The sequence below is a fragment of the Oncorhynchus clarkii genome, chromosome 8, assembly GCF_045791955.1.
Source record: "Oncorhynchus clarkii lewisi isolate Uvic-CL-2024 chromosome 8, UVic_Ocla_1.0, whole genome shotgun sequence".
Lineage (NCBI taxonomy): Eukaryota > Metazoa > Chordata > Actinopteri > Salmoniformes > Salmonidae > Oncorhynchus > Oncorhynchus clarkii.
In genome coordinates this window covers 32,855,133-32,870,997 of record NC_092154.1, presented here as the reverse complement: position 1 = coordinate 32,870,997, position 15,865 = coordinate 32,855,133, and the positions used below count along the sequence as shown (strand labels likewise).

The 15,865-nt window shown below is 39.6% G+C and overlaps 1 long non-coding RNA gene across 1 annotated transcript in view; it reads right to left on the bottom strand.

The window, feature by feature from the left end:
- Window positions 1-14,253, bottom strand: part of LOC139415292 (uncharacterized) — a 76,686-nt gene extending 62,433 nt beyond the window's left edge. Inside the window, exon 1 of the long non-coding RNA XR_011634954.1 lies at window positions 14,041-14,253. This is a non-coding gene — a long non-coding RNA (uncharacterized lncRNA). The remainder of the gene's footprint in view (window positions 1-14,040) is intronic.
- Window positions 14,254-15,865: the final 1,612 nt, after the last annotated feature.

The following is a 15,865-nucleotide window of genomic DNA, read 5'->3' as shown; positions in this document are numbered from 1 at the left end:
AAAAGTGTTAAACAAACCAAAATATATTTTAGATTCTTCAAAGTAGCCAACCTTTGCCTTGATGACAGCTTTGCACACTGTTGGCATTCTCTCAATCAGCTTCATTAGGAATGCAATAACAACAGTCTTGAAGGAGTTCCCACATACAGGTATACTGAGCAATCGTTGGCTGCTTTTCCTTCACTCTGCGGTCCAACTCATCTTAAACCACCTCAATTGGGTTGAGGTCATGTGATTGTAGAGGCCAGGTCATCTGATGCAGCACTCCATCACTCTTGGTCTTGGTCAAATAGCCTTTACATAGCCTGCAGGTGTGTTTTGGGACATTGTCCTGCTGAAAAACAAATGATAGTCGCACTAAGTGAAATCCAGATGGGCTGGCATATTGCTGCAGAATTCTGTGTTAGCCATGCTGGTTAAGTGTGCCTAGAAATCTAAATTAAACACTGACAATGTCACCAGCAACGCACCCCCACACAATCACACCTCCTCCTCCATGCTTCACAGTGGGAACCACAGATGTGGAAATCATCTGTTCACCTACTCTGCATCTCACAAAGACTCAGAATCTTTCTTGGCCCAAGCAAGTCTCTTCTTCTTATTGGTGTCTTTAGTAGTGGTTTCTTTGCAGCAATTTGACCATGAAGGCCTGATTCACGCAGTCTCCTCTGAACAGTTGATGTTGAGATGTGTCTGTTACTTGAACTCTGTGAAGAATTTATTTGGGCTGCAATTTCTGAGGCTGGTGATGAACTTATTCTCTGCAGCAGAGGTAGCTCTGGGTCTTCCTTTCCTATGGTGGTCCTCATGAGAGCTAGTTTCATCACAGCACTTGATGGTTTTAGCGACTGCACTTGAAGAAACTTTCAAAGTTCTTGATATGTTCCGCATTGACTGACCTTCATGTCTTAAAGTCATGATGGTCTGTAATTTCTCTTTGCTTATTTAAGATGTTCCTGCCATAATATGGAGTTGGTCTTTTACCAAATAGGGCTATCTTCTGTATACCATCCCTACCTTGTCACAACACAACTGATTGGCTCAAATTAATTTAGAAGGAATGAAATTCCACAAATGAACTTTTAACAAGACCCACCTGTTAATTGAAATGCATTCCAGGTGACTAACTCATGAAGCTGGTTGAGAGAATGCCAAGAGTGTGCAAAGATGTCATCATGGCAAAGGGTGGCTACTAGGAAGAATATAAAATATATCTTGATTTGTTGAACAATGGTTACTACATGATTCCATATGTGTTATTTTATAGTTTTGATGTACAATGTAGAACATAATAAAAAATAAAGAAAAACCCCTGAATTAATGGATGTGTCCAAACATTTGACTGGTACTCTATGTAACGTAGTTATTTCAATATTTCATTCTTAAATACATTTGCAACATTTTCTACACACATGTTTTCACTTTGTCATTATGAGGTATTGTGTGTAGATGACTGAGCGAAGACAATCTATACAGGCTATTACGCAACAAGTCAAGTGGTACAGTATGAATACTTTCTGGAGAAACTGTATATGAAAATACATGTCCTTGATGTTTACTGATCATGACAAGCATGCAGTTACTTGCTGAATAACTCTGATGATAGAGGTAAATGTGGAATAATCAGAAATGTTTAGTTCTGAATATGTTCTTCAAAAGGTGATGATATTAAAGCCGAATAGTTCTGATATTTATTTACCATTCCCTTGCCAACGACACATAGTTGTCAATGGTGTCAGCGGAGCAGGGGGAATCCTTGCGCCCTCCCCCAGCAGCCAAATCGAACGCTCTGCACCATAATTTGACGTTTTAATGATAATGATAACTGATATCATAAATGTATTATTTGTACGTTTCTTTATAACAAATGTGGTCTTTTGTTACATTTGAGTGTGTAAAACCCAGCAGTACAACTAATTTCTCTAATTTCTTTAATCATAATAAGAGAACATGTAGGCAGCAGTTTACTCAACATTAACTTCTAGTAAGTATGCACCGTGTGCCTAAATCTCTTAAATGTTCCAAGCTATTGAAGACATGGACAGACATAATTCAATTGAACATATAACAATTGAAAAGCACCAACAATACGTTAGCCTCTAAATCATTTCTGGCATTGCTTGACCTCAGTTTTCCGGAGACACCCAGTGCCTTCGATGCAGCGGAGTTATTGATAAAGCTAGGTGTGTAAACGATGTGATGGAATGCATGCTGCTCGAAGAAATCAGCACTATAGGAGCACTGGAGGACTGTGAAGCTTCACAGAGCAAGGGGCGGGGGGCGATATCTTAATCAATTACCAAAACAGGAAATGCATGCAGCAAGGACTGAATCATACAGCCGCACATTTCCACTTGACAAAACAACTAAATACTTTTCAGTATACAATTCAGCTGGGGCAGGTTTCTAACTCTCTAAGTGCTGACCTGTCAGTTGCGGGATTGGGTCGTCCATAGAAGAGAGGGATCAGGGAATCATGAATAAATATATAAATAAGGAGTGGATTTGGCTTTGGCCACAGTTTGGCTATGCACAGACAGGTTTGAGACAAAGGAATTAGGACATTTTGTCCCACAATTGAGCTTTGATTGGCTGCAGACATAACCCACTGGGCACACCACGTCATTTAACTGTGGAACTTTGGGTAATATTTGGTTGAGACATTGATCAATAAGATTTCAACCTTTATTCACCCACCCCAAAAAAGACAGCCAGAAGTTTGTTGAATTCCCAATGTGTTATCGCTATGCTTTCAACCGTCTAAAGCACAACCAAATTTCAATGGAAAAACACTGTCGGATTTTTGGTTTAGTTGTCATCTAAATGTGTCATCACTTCGCTTACAAACAATTTAAAGCACAAAAATGTTCAAACGGGAACGCAATGTCAGATATTTTGTATTTACACAACAACTTAATGTTTTAAAACTGTGCTTCATCTAATAGCCCCACCAAATGACCTCAATTGAAGTTGATATTCCATTAAAAGTACATAGTGCAAGTGATCAATGTTGTTTAAGATTCTGCACAGGTTATTAGAGGAATTGTGAAGATCTCCACATGCCTGTGATCTTTGCATTCTATCTTGAACATGCATGCATGCTTTCTATGATTACATAAGAAGACATTTAGTAAAAGTAATCTCAAAATGTGGCTATGGATGTGTGTTATTCATTTTAAGGCTGAATAAATACTGTTACATAAGTTTGTAAGATCGCCTTAACTTTAAGGTCATTAACTATATTTCGAAAGTAATATTGAATTGTTTTTGGTTGAAAACAAAACAATCCTGTAGTTTAGCATCTGCTTTATCTGACCAATTTTTTATTGATCTAGTCACTGGTTGCTTGTAAGCAGGAATCAGGAGGATATAATTATGGTCTGATTTGCCAAATGGAGGGTGAGGATGACGTTTGTATGAGGTAGTCATTCAAAAATCATGTTAAACTCTTTTATTGTAGAGACTCAGAGCTACAAAATGGTATATCATTCACTGCATTTGAGTAAAAATGGGAAAGTAATTCTGCTTTTAAAGTTGATCAACTTGTAAACTCACTTTTGAGAAAATGGCCTTTGAATGTTTTGGTATCTAGTGAGGAGATCTTCTTTGTCTACACCCATTCAGCATCGTTCACACCCTCTTAAGCTTTAGCCCCACCAATCTCGTTTCATTCTCGGAGCGTACAGTTGACGCTCTGGCTGATGATTGGATAACATGAAAACAGCCTAACCAGCTCTGCTGGCAACAATTTCATTATGCTTTTTTGCAGACGTTTACTTACTAACAAGCTCAAGTAGACAGAAGCCTTCTATATGGCAGACCAATCCGAACTCATCTCTCGACTGCCACCTGAACCCTCGCCAGAAGGCTTATTACTTCCACCTCTGGATGACTCAGAGGTCACATGACCTCCTGCTCGACACTGAGGAACAAACCAAACATGCCTGGTCCCAAATCGGTTTCTGTTGCCAAATAGTGATGATAACCATAGGATTTGGCAAGACCTGGAACCAGGCTAAACCAAACACATCGTCCTGTGTATAATTCACCGCCATGCCTTTGTTTGAATACCCCTCTCCACCCATACATGTTTCTGTACACTGGGTGATGGAGTGGGCTGGCAGGCATGACCTTCTAATCCCAGTTTTAGGGATGCTACTGGTCCAAGGACAGAATAAATGGCTGATGAGGAGACATTGTAGTGGCTGTAATGACAAATTAGACTTGCTGCTGTCTTGTCCAACATGACGAATAAGGCAGTTAGGAAGACCAGGCTAGGCCTATATAGTTGAGTGCAGTGCCTGTCTGTGCTGTGCAGGGGATACTTCATCTCTTGAGCCTTTTAGTCTAATGCCTTTTCTGCTCTGACTGACATTCAGGCTAGCAGCCTCCACTGGCAAGCACAACAGTAAGGACACTCTGACCATTCATGACACAGCACCAAACAACACTCAACCCAGAGATGAGAGTGAACACATCCTAGCAACAGCATACAGTGCCTTCAGAGAGAATTCAGACAGATTGACTTTTTCCAAATTTTGTTACGTTAAAGCCTTATTCTAAAACGTATTAAATAGTTTTTTCTCTCATCAATCGACACACAATAATGACGAAGCAAAAATGGGTTTTAGAACTTGTTGCTAAAAAGTAAAAATAAATAAAAAATAAAATATCACATTTACATACTGTAAGTATTCAAACCCTTTACTCAGTACTTTGTTGAAGCACCTTTGGCAGCGATTTCAGCATCAAGTCTTCTTGGGTAAGACACTACAAGCTTGGCACACCTGTATTTGTAGAGTTTCTCCCATTCTTCTCTGCAGATCCTCTCAAGCTCTGCCAAGTTGGATTGGGAGCGTTGCTGAACAGCTATTTTCAGGTCTCTCCAGAGATGTTCGATCGGGTTCAAGTCCGGGCTCTGGCTGGGCCACTCAAGGACATTCAGAGACTTGCCCTGAAGCCAATTCTACATTGTCTTGGCTGTCTGCTTAGGGTCGTTGTACTGTTGGAAGGGAAACCTTTGCCTCAGTCTGAGGTCCTGAGAGCTCTGGAGCAGGTTTTCATCAAGGATCTCTCTGCACTTTGCTCCGTTCATCTTGTCCTCGATCCTGACTAGTCTCCCAGTCCCTGCTGCTGAAAATCATCCCCCCAGCATGATGCTGCCACCACCATGCTTGACCATAGGGATGGTGCCAGGTTTCATCCAGAGATAATCTTGTTTCTCATGGTCTGAGAGTCTTTAGGTGCCTTTTGGAAAACTACAAGCAGGCTGTCATGTGCCTTTTACTGAGAAGTGGCTTCCGTTTGGCTACTCTACCACAAGGGCCCGATTGACCCGAGTGTGGCATAGATGGTTGTCCTTCTGGAAGGTTCTCCCATCTCCACAGAGGATCCAGAGCTTTGTCAGAGTGGCCCTCGGGTTCTTGGTCACCTCCCTGACTAAGGCCCTTCTCCCCCAATCGCTCAGTTTGGCTGGGTGGCCAGCTCCAAGTAGAGTCTTGGTGTTTCCAAACGTGGTTCCAAACGTCTTCAATTTATGATAGAGGCAACTGTGTTCTTGGGCTCTTCAATGCTGCAGAAATGGTTTGATACCCTTCGCCAGATCTGTGCCTTGACACAATCCTGTCTCTGAGCTCTACGGACAATTCCTTTAGCCTCAAGGCTTGGATTTTGCTCTGACATGCACATGTGCCTTTCCAAATCATGTCCAATCAATTGAATTGTAGAAACATCTCGAGGATGATCAATGGAGACAGGATGCACCTGAGCTCAATTTCAAGTCTCATATCAAACGGTCTGAATACTTATGTAAATAAGGTATTTCAGTTTTTTATTTTTATGACATTTTCCCAAAAGTTTTAAAACCTGTTTTCACTTCATCACTGTGGGGTATTGTATGTAGATACCTGAGGATTTGTATTTATTTCATCTATTTTAGAATAAGGCTGTAATGTAACAAAATGTGGAAAAAGTAATGGCGTCTGAATACTTCCCGAAGGCATTGTATATCTTCACAGCACATAACACTTTAGAGAGTTAAAATGAAGGGAGGATGTCATCTCTGCACTATCACTAATATACACCATGATAAATAATTTGTGCCAATGCACAAGAGCTCAGCTTTGACAAACTGCTTAGAAATATGGAACACGAAAGGCAGTGTATAGATATAAAAAGTCTCCTTTAAGGTGGCTACATTTGTTTTACATTTTTAATGGGGTAGATCAGCTTTAATTTTGCAGAAAGATTGTAGCTTCCATCAATGTGACTGTCTGCATAATTTCCAATCCCCCATGTAATGTTTTGTAAATATATACATATGTAGATGAGATTACATTTGAAATGAACTGAAAGTGAGAGGTTGTAATCTGAATGAAGGGAAAAAGGCCATTCTTGAACATTCAGTGAGACATTCTTACTAATTTGCTAGAGTACCAGTTTGGATTTAATAAGTACAACTTTTCTATGACTGAAGCCTTTAGTGAGAGGTTTAATGCTTTAATATTTAATCTGCCCATATTAATTATACAAACAGGCCCATGTAATTTTGTCTGGTTTGCCGTTCCAAATGAAGGGAAAGATTTTTTGCTCATATAATTTAAAACCCGTCGCTAGGTGTAGGTAAGGCCATAAGCAAATAGGTACAGTTGAAGTTTACATACACTTAGGTTGGAGTCATTAAAACTCGTTTTCAAACCACTCCACAAATTTCTTGTTAACAAACTATAGTTTTGGCAAGTTGGTTAGGACATTCCACCAATTGTTTACCGACAGATTATTTCTCTTATAATTCACTGATAAATTCACCCCATAAATAATTCCTGAAATAAATCATTCTCTCTAAGATTTTTCAGACATTTCACATTCTTAAAATGAAGTGGTGTTCCTAATTGACCTAAGACAGGGATTTTTTACTAGAATTAAATGTCAGGAATTGTGAAACTGAGGTGTATGTAAACTTCCGACTTCAACTGTAAATTACGATATGACTAAAGAGTTAATCAGGGTGATTTTTCCACAGGTATTTTTCTTTCCATAGTAGCAAGATCGGATCTATTGTTGCTAACTTTCTATAAAAATGTATTGCAGCGAGATAATTTATTTGAATACCAAGTATGTCCACATCACCGTCAGGCCGTTTAATTGGTAAACTACACAAGTTGTATTTCTTTGTTATCCAATAAGTAATATAGTATACTTATCATAATTTGGTTGTAATCCAGAGTGGTTGGAAAAAGTATCTAAGATCCTTGGAGGAATCTAAATTGTGGATTCAAAAGAAAACATGAATCATCAGCATACAATGACAACTTTGCTTTTAAGCCGTGGCTTTCTTGCCCCTTGCAATTATTGTTGGATCTGATTTTAAAGCTAACATTTCGATGGCCAAAATACAGTAAGTAGACATGGCGATAGTGGACAACCTTGTGTAACTCCTCTTGACAGTTTAATACTTTCTGAGAAGTAGCCATTATTTACTATTTTACACCTGTGGTTACTATACATATCTTTAACCCATTGCATAAAATAATATCCAAAATTGAAATATTCCAGGCATTTATGTATACATTTCCGTTGTACTTTACCAAAATACTTTTCAAAGTCAGCAGGCCTGGTTTCCCAGATTTTTCATAGTGTTATATTTGTGTTATATATTATAGTTTCCAGTACTTGTCTTATATTATCTTCAACCCATCATCCGTGTAAAAAACTGATTAGGATGAATAGTATCCAACAATACCTTTTAAATTACAGTATATGCGCTATGCATTTTGCTAAATGGCCTAGAATCCCCCCCCCCCCCCCCCTGTTTCAGTAATAATTAAATCAGAATTTCTTGTTGAGTATCTGATCATCAAAAAATTGTCATAGGAGTGGTTAAAACATACTAATATTGGTCCTCTGGGTACATAAAAAAGGTTTGGTATACAGTGCCTTGCGAAAGTATTCGGCCCCCTTGAACTTTGCGACCTTTTGCCACATTTCAGGCTTCAAACATAAAGATATAAAACTGTACTTTTTGTGAAGAATCAACAACAAGTGGGACACAATCATGAAGTGGAACGACATTTATTGGATATTTCAAACTTTTTTAACAAATCAAAAACTGAAAAATTGGGTGTGCAAAATTATTCAGCCCCTTTACTTTCAGTGCAGCAAACTCTCTCCAGAAGTTCAGTGAGGATCTCTGAATGATCCAATGTTGACCTAAATGACTAATGATGATAAATACAATCCACCTGTGTGTAATCAAGTCTCTGTATAAATGCACCTGCACTGTGATAGTGTCAGAGGTTCGTTAAAAGCGCAGAGAGCATCATGAAGAACAAGGAACACACCAGGCAGGTCCCAGATACTGTTGTGAAGAAGTTTAAAGCCGGATTTGGATACAAAAAGATTTCCCAAGCTTTAAGCATCCCAAGGAGCACTGTGCAAGCGATAATATTGAAATGGAAGGAGTATCAGACCACTGCAAATCTACCAAGACCTGGCCGTCCCTCTAAACTTTCAGCTCATACAAGGAGAAGACTGATCAGAGATGCAGCCAAGAGGCCCATGATCACTCTGGATGAACTGCAGAGATCTACAGCTGAGGTGGGAGACTCTGTCCATAGGACAACAATCAGTCGTATATTGCACAAATCTGGCCTTTATGGAAGAGTGGCAAGAAGAAAGCCATTTCTTAAAGATATCCATAAAAAGTGTAGGTTAAAGTTTGCCACAAGCCACCTGGGAGACACACCAAACGTGGAAGAAGGTGCTCTGGTCAGATGAAACCAAAATTGAACTTTTTGGCAACAATGCAAAACGTTATGTTTGGCGTAAAAGCAACACACCATCCCCACTGTCAAACATGGTGGTGGCAGCATCATGGTTTGGGCCTGCTTTTCTTCAGCAGGGACAGGGAAGATGGTTAAAATTGATGGGAAGATGGATGGAGTCAAATACAGGACCATTCTGGAAGAAAACCTGATGGAGTCTGCAAAAGACCTGAGACTGGGACGGAGATTTGTCTTCCAACAAGACAATGATCCAAAACATAAAGCAAAATCTGCAATGGAATGGTTCAAAAATAAACATATCCAGGTGTTAGAATGGCCAAGTCAAAGTCCAGACCTGAATCCAATCGAGAATCTGTGGAAAGAACTGAAAACTGCTGTTCACAAATGCTCTCCATCCAACCTCACTGAGCTCGAGCTGTTTTGCAAGGAGGAATGGGAAAAAATGTCAGTCTCTCGATGTGCAAAACTGATAGAGACATACCCCAAGCGACTTACAGCTGTAATCGCAGCTACAAAGTATTAACTTAAGGGGGCTGAATTATTTTGCACGCCCAATTTTTCAGTTTTTGATTTGTTAAAAAAGTTTGAAATATCCAATAAATGTCGTTCCTCTTCATGATTGTGTCCCACTTGTTGTTGATTCTTCACAAAAAAATACAGTTTTATATCTTTATGTTTGAAGCCTGAAATGTGGCAAAAGGTCGCAAAGTTCAAGGGGGCCGAATACTTTCGCAAGGCACTGTACCTCAACTGGTATGCCATCCAACCCTGGAGTTTTCCCAGACTTAAAGGCTTTAATTACATCAAGAAGTTCCGCCTCTGCAATTTGGCCTTCACATGAGTCTTTCTGTACAGATGTTAGTTTTACATTATTAATAGAAACAAATCCATACAATGAATTTGGTTAATGGAAATGAAGGAGACTGAAACGAAAGCATATGCTTAAAGTACTTTGCGTCCTCTTTCAAAATATTGAATGGTGAATCGTGGTGACTATAACATTTGTAAGAAGTTTCTGTAAATTAATTTTGGTAGCATTTCTAAGTTGAAAATCTTAAAATAATTTGGTGCATTTTTCCCCAATATTCCATCAGTTCACTTAATTTTTATAGTACATTGCACTTTATCTTTCTTGAATAAGTTCCTCAATTTCTTTTTGTTTTTCCTCTAACATATTCTGTGCCTCTATGGTACAGTTTGTATTGCTATATATCTGTACTGTTAGTCCTTTTATTTCCTTTGTTAATATGGACTCTTTAGACCTAAATTGCTTTTATTTTAGAGATGAGTATTGAATTGTATGGCCACTAAAGTCACATTTAAAAGTGTCCCATACAATAAGGGGATCTGCTCTACCTACTATGTTATGTTGGAAAAAGTCAGTTATAAATTCTTCTGTCCTAGATAAACGTTATCCTCCAATAGGCTTTCATTGTCCAATATCCTTGCCCAAGTGACAATTCTGTAAGAGTAATGTATATGACAATTATTTGATGGACCAGCGATGTTGTCACTCTTTTGAAATGCATGCTGCGTTTTAGAGCAGGACCGATATAAATTCATATTTAGCCATATTTTTGCTATCAGATGACGCACTCTTTGTTATTTGTTCCAACCATGCTAAAACAAAAATACATTACTTCAAGGGGGTATACATAAGGCCTTGAATAATACCCTTTATGAAACCATCACAACTTCATGGGTGTTGCATTATCAAAAGTGTTATAAATGCCTTATTTACAGGAGGAATTTACACCATCAATGAAAGTATTAACTCACTATAACTTGGTATATGGACATTGTGGGAATGCCTGTAGCTGAAAAGCTTGTGAATTCATTTTTTTTGTCCCATCTTACACCTGATATCAGGCCTGTTGGCCAGCATTTTTGTAGTAATTGTGTGTGTGTCCCTGTGGTTGGTGTTGTGGTTTAAAACTGTAATGCTATGTTCATGATATCAGTGCTTAGCACACCAAGCAGTCTTTACATGTCCCATGGTGATGCTATTGTTTCCTTCTGCTGATGGGCCTATAAAATTCTCTGAAATATATTTGGCAAAACAAAGTGGCAGTAACCACTTTCTCTGACAGGTTAAGAGTCTGCCAGTCAGGAGTGCAAGCTGGGTGGGAGGAAAAGGAAGGGGTGGGTGTAGAGAGGCAGAGGATAAGAGAGAAAGGAGATGAAAAAAACAACAGTGATAGGGTGAGGTTATGGTGATAAAACAAGAATGACAAATATGACGAGAAAGATGAAGAGATAGAGGGAGGCACGCCTGAGGCCTATGTCACCCCCCAATACCCTACACACACACACACACACACACACACACACACACACACACACACACACACACACACCGTTCACACACACGTAGTCCTATCACTCAGCTCCTCAGTCATACCACACAGCAGTGCATGCATTGAGCTCTCTGTACTGTGTGTCCCAGGCAGCTAAGGATGGGGCTTAGCGTGCGTCAGCCAGAAGCATGGCAACATATGTGCCATTATTTATAGCCAGCAGATCCTCTGAGAGGCCCTGCCCAGGGGCTGCTTAGAGAGGTGTTATTTGACAGCCCAAAGACCTGTCTATGTCGGTGCCATCCAACCCAACCCGCAGGACATTTCACAATGAATACTGAAGTTCTTCTTGAAAAATTAAGTAATTCAATTCGATTCAATTGACCAAAAATGACAACTGCATAAGCAATCAAGTATACTTATTAGAGTGGTTGTAATGTAATCATTTGAAGACAATTATAAGAATACGTGACTGTTTACAGAACTGCTGTATTTACAGTATATACACATAGGCACCCAAGATACAGATGGGGAGGAGGGGATGGATTCAGTTGAATGCATGAGTTAGCAATACAGATGTCTTATAAAGAAAATCAGTTCCCTGATGGTTGCAAGTATATTGAATGTTTTGCAGTAAAGATACAAGGCACATATTCAATGTTGCCTACCTTAAATGTAAACAAAACTCACGTGGGGTACCTAATATGTGATTACCAAGAGATTAGCAGTTTGATTGGGCTGAGCCCAGCATTTGTTTCACACACAAGGCAGCATGCATTTTAAAATGACGGAATCTGGCTCTGGTCTTATTGGCTGTCACTTAACCTCTCCACCACATCATGGTGATTTGAGCTAGGATCTCCATGCATGTGTCACCATGGGTTTGGAGTGTGATTGTGAGTTGTATGGTGTAAAATGGTTCATGCTAAGTCAATTAGAGGCACGCCTCTAATCCCTGTGAGGCAAACGCCATCTCTTAAAACAGCAGACAGTGGGTTCGCAGTAAGCACTATAGCGAGGTTCCCTTTCCTTCTGTATGGCCTGGCGTGATGTTGTAGTGAGCTCTGGCCATGAACAGCTAGCACCGCCAGAGAAGGAGTTAGTGTTCCTGCATGCACAGTACAGGTATTAAAGATATTGTTGGCCCTGTATTCGCAGGGCTTTCTTCCCTCTGTAAAACACTTCACACATACTGTACTGACCACCCCATCTGTGGACTGATACACACAGCTCTGGCAGGACTGAGAATCTAGGAGCAGTGCCACAACTATCTTAGAAGCAGAACTGGAGGTTTGGAGAACGTGTTGTGGAAGGTGCTCATTATTTTTCTTCACACATTCTTGAACTTGCGTTTGACTTTTAGAGTGCAGGTCATCAACTAGATACTGGACACAGAAGCATGCCAATAGTGCCCAAGAGTTCATCTGACTCTGGGGAAGTAGATAAAGGGACTCGTTGCCAGAATCCGAAAGTATCCCTTTGATTCTTAAGAGTCTAAGCCATTAGAGGGGAGGGTCACAAAAGTTTGAAGCCCAAACGGTTCGGACGCTACAAACAGAAGTTGGCACTTTGACGGTACCGAATTCAGACGAGTCCCGTGGGACTTGCAGTTTCTAGGCCAAACCGTTCAGAAGCTACAGAGGTGTCCGCGAGAAGAACCATTTTCTGGATGTCCCATGGTGTTACAAACATCGAGGTGGCTCGGCCACCTTCCACCGCAGATTATCCCTTGGCAGAGGATAACAACTGACAGTGAAGTGATCCAATGTGTAGAACTTCTAATTTATTTAAAATTTGATCTAAATAGATTTATAGTTGGTATTGTAAAAATCCATACCGGTTTATGGATCCATACCTTAAAATACAATATATCGGCCAGCCCTTAAACCTTCGCGAAAAAAACACATTTAGATTGATACAAATTGGACAAATGACTTGTGGCAAGTGCAGGCATGGGCATGTACAAATTGGACAAATAACTTTAATTGCATAAGCGCTTCAAATGGAGAGTAAAAAGAATGGGCTACATCAATACCCAACACATTTTTTTGTGTTTCTTTTCAATGGTGCTCTTTCCATCCACACCACTAAATGGAACCCATCCTATTCAGGATGACTCCACACATTGAATCAGATTACTTTCCCAGAAGTACTTCAATGTGTGAAATAGGGAGTCCTTTTCAAGAACTAGTGAATACTAGGGCTACTCTGCAAGTACCATAAACACAGTATCCAGTAGTGTTGCTTTCCCAAGTTGACTAATCTTAATAGATTGATGTAAGGTCACCAGAAATTCCAGCCATGCAAGCAGTTCACTCTTTAGTCTGGGTCACATGTGTATTATGCATTCATGCACAGGAGAGTGCAAAATTGGTTCATATGTTAAGGTCAAAGATGGCTCCAAATTGTCAACATGCCCAGATAGTCAGTAACATGCATTTAGAAATCTTCGTTAGTCATACAATAACTGCGTTCATCTGCACTGGGGTCTTACTAAGACAATAATCATGTCCAATTCCATTCTCCTTTCATATGTCCCCTAAAAACGTATACTTGTATCGTTGCCTTTCTATTAAATAATCGAACATCTGAATGAATATGGGTATTGTTATCTTACATTCCGGTTTGATCATGGGTGTTAAATATTAGTTAATGTTTCAGGCTACAATAGCCTATCAATGGGGCATGGATGCGACTAGGGTAGGGGCGCGGGTTAAAAATGATATAATGCAGAAATATATCCTAAACAACAACAAGAGTAATTCCATCTAACATCAAAATATTTAGCCAATAATGGCACCATGATTTGCCACAAATTAATAGAACATGTTGATAATAATTTACGATGCATAAGGGCATGAGAAAGTATGTTTAGACAAATTAATGGACTTTTCAATGTGCCATTCTAACGACTTGATAATGATTAAACCTCACCCAAAACGGACAGGTGCTTTTCTTACCATTCATGGCAGGCGTTTGTCCATCGTGTATTCTACCAAGGAGATGTTGCATCTTCGGCGTTCTTATTTTCACTTCACCATTATTCCAAAATCGTTTTTAATTTCCAATATAGGCTAGCCTACTGATCGCAATCCCGACCTTTTTCATCACCGGCTCGCTCTGTGGATAGCGCGCGTTCCAAAGCGACTCATTCAGTGCGAGACAACCTCTCCAGTCTCTCAGCAGTTTGAAAGACGGGCACTATATTGGTGCAGCGAAACTGGTCAAATGTAGGCTATGTTGAGTTATTTCAATCAAACTCGAACGCTCACTCAATTTTACTGTAATCTATAGTTCTGATCTATCGTAATTCGTCTTTACTTGAATCGATTTCCATTCTTCCTTAAAATACTTGAAAAATAGCACAGGATTAAAAGCATACCAGGACAAATTAATTAAAAAGCAATAGCCTATTGTTCAATTCAGAATTAGTTGATTTTTGGCAAAACACCTATACCGGATAATTTTGCGCTCCGAGCAAAACCTTGTAGAAACGAGTAGCCTAATCCTCTGCAACAATCACACAGCGCGGCACAAAGGGGATAACGCAGAGCAGCAGATAGCTGCTTGAGGTATTTAGGTGGCACGACCAGCCTGCGTCTCGGTAACCGCAGGAGAGACCGGCAGTGAGAGACTGAGAGGAAGCGCTCATTCGCCCCCAACAACACTATTATAGTCAGGGTTCCATCTAAACTTTGACCAACATTGACCGCATATTGCGCATTATCGTCCTCTTTGTCGCACATTCAATCTAACGACATTTTTTTTTTTTTTTTTTTTTACAGCCTAATGAAAGGATGAGTGGGTCTATAAGCGTGCATTCAGAAGATGATGCCAAATGCATTGGTTGAAATGTCACATTTGGAGTCATAGTTAAAACATTAGGCCTAGATATTTTAATATAAATAGATTTAAGTGATTCAAGATTGAACATGCTTGCATTTAACAGCATTTAACAAATTGATTTTCGGTCCTCCGTAAAATTGCGAGGGCGACACACAGGCCACTTGCAATAGTCTGAGTCAGAGTTTTGCAATATCATTTCACATGTCACTTGCTTTATTTGTGTTAATTTAATGTTTTCAAATGGCCCAAATACCCCCAATCATAATGTTATTCTTTCATAAATACACACAGAAAAAAAACGTCATATATAGTGCCAAATAAGGGTTATTTGGCTTGCAGGCTAACCACAGCAGATTGTGGTGCTATATAGAACCCTTTTTTGTAAGGTTCTATAAAAAAACATGTTCATAAGGTTCTACATGGAATGTTTATGGTGCTATAAAGAACAGTTCCATAAAATTCTATAAAGAACCATAAAAAGGCCCTTTTATTTGTTCTTTGTAGAACATTCATGGAGAATGGTTCTATATTTTTATTTATTTAACTAGGCAAGTCAGTTAAAAGAACAAATTCTTATTTACAATGATGGCCTACCCTGGCCAAACCCGGACGACGCTGGGCCAATTGTTGCCCGCCCTATGGGACTCCCTATGAGATGTGATGCAGCCTGGATTTGAACCAAGTACTGTTGTGACACCTCGTGCACTGAGATGCAGTGCCTTAGAATGCTGCCCCACTCAGGAGCCCAATCTTAAAGGCTCTACAAATAACCTTTTCAAGAACAATACAGTTTTTTTTTATTCTGGTTTAACATGCTATTTGTTAAAATTCCATAGGTGTTAATATTGTATTAATTGACAAGTTGAATAAGGTTCGGTAGCTCTGGGACAGCTGATTTGGTCAACATTTCTCAATTGAAGCAATTGAAGACTTGAGCCT